We start from the raw sequence: 2,915 nt of genomic DNA, 5'->3' as shown, positions 1-2,915 counted from the left end.
TGGACTCCCATTGACCTGTGATCCCACTACTAGGAATATATCCCAAGAACCAGAACACCTATCAGAAAGGATATATGTAACCAGATGTTCGTAGCAGCACAATTCACCATAGCTAAGATCTGGAAACAGCCTAAGTGCCCATCAGTAGATGAATGGATTAGAAAACTGTGGTACATCTACACGATGGAATACTATGCTGCTGTTAAAAAGAAGGAACTCCTACCATTTGCAACATCATGGATGGAGCTGGAGAGCATTATGCTAAGTGAAACAAGCCAGTCAATGAAGGAAAAATACCACATGATCTCACTCATTCATGGATAATAAAGACCATTACAAACTTTTGAACAATAATAGATACAGAGGCAGAGCTGCCTCAAACTGATTGCCAAACTGCAGTGGGAAGGCCAGAGAGAGTTGGGGGGCAGGAGGGAGGGGAGTAAGAGATCAACCGAAGGACTTGTATGCATGCATATAAGCATAACTAATGGACATAAGACACTGGGGGGTAAGGGAGGGTAGGGGTGTGTCAAGGGCGGGGGGGAAAAAAAAGGACACTTATGTAATACCCTTTGTAATACTTTAAGCGAAAAATAAAAAAATATTAAAAAAATAAAAATAAAAAAAAAATAAAAAAAACCACATGAAAATGAAAAACATTTTCTTAATTAAATAAATGTAAAAGTTTGTTTCTAAATATGATTGTTAATTATTTTTCAAGTGTTACATTGAAATACTTAGTGAATTTCAACTAGCCTCTTTTGTTAAATATGAGATGCTTTGCAATATTCAAGGAAAAAATTATTCTTTTGTCATTTACAATGTGTATATAAACATGTAATTTTCTTATATTCATCTTTATGTATAAAACATAGGAGCCATATGTGCCTCCCAATTTCTTATTTGCCCACAAATATCTATTTCATTCCTTCATCCATATTAATAGAGTTTTTAGCAGGGCATGTGGGCACTCTGAATAAAGACTACAATTCCCAGTCTACTTTGCAAATTAGTTATGGCACTGTGACTATGTTCGGTTAATGTCATGAGATAAGAATGTAAAGAGAGTTAGCTTGTGAGAGCTTTTGGACTAAATTGCACCCCCCTTACCCCACCCCCCCCCGCCCCGACACACACACACACAATTCATAAGGTGAGGCTCTAACTCCCAATTCCATTATGTTTGGAGATAGGACATCAAAGGAGTTAATGAAGGTTAAATGATGTCTTAAGAGTGAAACTCTAATTCCATAGGAGTATAAGAAGAGGTCCTTATAAGAAGAAGAAACACAGAGTGTGTGTGCACAGAGGAAAGGCCATGTGAGAAGGCGGAGAGAGAAGAAATCCAAGGAGAAAGACCTCCAGAGAAAGCAAACCTCCCAATGTCCACCTTAATCTTAGACATCTAGCTTCCTGGATTGTGAGAAAACTAATTTCTGATGTCAAAGCCACCAAATCTGTGGTATTTTGTTATGGCAACCCTAACTAACTAATAGAATTTTACAATAAAATGAATATGAATTAAAATGAATATGATTAATGCTGGCTATTATGATTAGTTTTAGACAAGCAGTCCATATATTTATTGAGTACAAAATATGCAAAGCCCTACTATAGAAGTTTTCAAGAATCAAAGGTCAAAAACATGGTCCATGAGCTCAAAGTTTGTAATCTACCATTGCTATGGTCTAAAGTGTGTTCCAATAAAATTCCTGTGCTGAAGCCTCTTTGGGAAATAATTATGTTTATATAAGGTCATAAAGGTGGAGCCTTCATAATTGGATTAGTATTCTTATAAGAAGAGAAAGCACAGAGACCTTCCCGACTATGTGTTTCTTCAGAGCAGCTGTGAACTTGGAGTGGGTGTCCAATAATTGAAGTTGAACCTATGCCAAAAATACTGCCTGGGTGGGTTTGCTTTCCTGCCTTTTCCCTGGCTGGTCAACATCTTCTGGTTTTTCTGAGAAGCCTTCCTTGTCCCAGCATACACAGAGCAGAGTCAAACCAAAGGCTATGTCCTGCACTTAGCTGTGGACTTTCTCTTCTGGGTGACTGTACTCCACACCTGGATCACCATCTTCCAGATCTACCAGTCCCATTGGAGCATCTTTGGGGACTACCTCTCCCTCACCATACCTCTGTGTACCCCTGACAACTTCGTCTACACAGGCCTGGGACCTTCTTATTCTCCCACAATAAGGATAGGGGGTAGTGAATGGTAAAGGGGGACAAATACATGGCAACAGAAGATGATTTGACTTTGGGTGGTGTTCATACAATGCAATACACAGGTTATGTTTATAGAAATATGCACTCAAAACCTATATAACCTTCTTAAACAATGTCATACAATTTTTAAAAAGTCCTTCTTTTAAGTTACTATAGTTGATTTTGTCTAAATTTAATACATATGTGATGTAATATTTTTACCCATGTTGTAAAAACAAAGCAATATTTTATATAGTCAAATGATAAATGCTGTTATTAGTTGCTACTAGTTCATTAGAATAATATTATTACTTATGTGTGGCTCTGTGGAATGATATGTATATGTTACATATAATAGAAAACACCTCTTGCATTTGGCTATCATTTGTAACTAGAAGCCCGGTGCATGGATTTGTGCACTGGTGGGGTCCCTCAGCCTGGCCTGCGGGGATCAGGCTGAAATCAGCTCTCCAACATCCCCTGAGGGGTCCTGGATTGCGAGACGGAGGTTCTCTGGTGATGCACCCCAGAATTGGGCTCCCTCCTCTCTGGTTCCGGGTGTGTCACCTGAGAACCACAAATGCCAAGTCACCACAGCTCGGCAGAGCGTCTGCCCCCTTGTGGTCATTGCACGTCATGGTTATTGGTCGGATGGTCAAATATATATATATATATATATATATATATATATATATATATGCTTAATA

General features: G+C 38.6%; 1 pseudogene; it reads left to right on the top strand.

Annotated features, from left to right (window-relative positions):
* The first annotated feature begins 1,827 nt into the window (after window positions 1-1,827).
* LOC102423503 lies at window positions 1,828-2,222 on the top strand (annotated as a pseudogene).
* The last annotated feature ends 693 nt before the right edge of the window (window positions 2,223-2,915 follow it).

This window comes from Myotis lucifugus, unplaced genomic scaffold (assembly GCF_000147115.1).
Source record: "Myotis lucifugus unplaced genomic scaffold, Myoluc2.0 scaffold_164, whole genome shotgun sequence".
Lineage (NCBI taxonomy): Eukaryota > Metazoa > Chordata > Mammalia > Chiroptera > Vespertilionidae > Myotis > Myotis lucifugus.
Note: the sequence above shows the minus strand (reverse complement) of the source record. Positions and strands in the feature narration are given on the sequence as shown.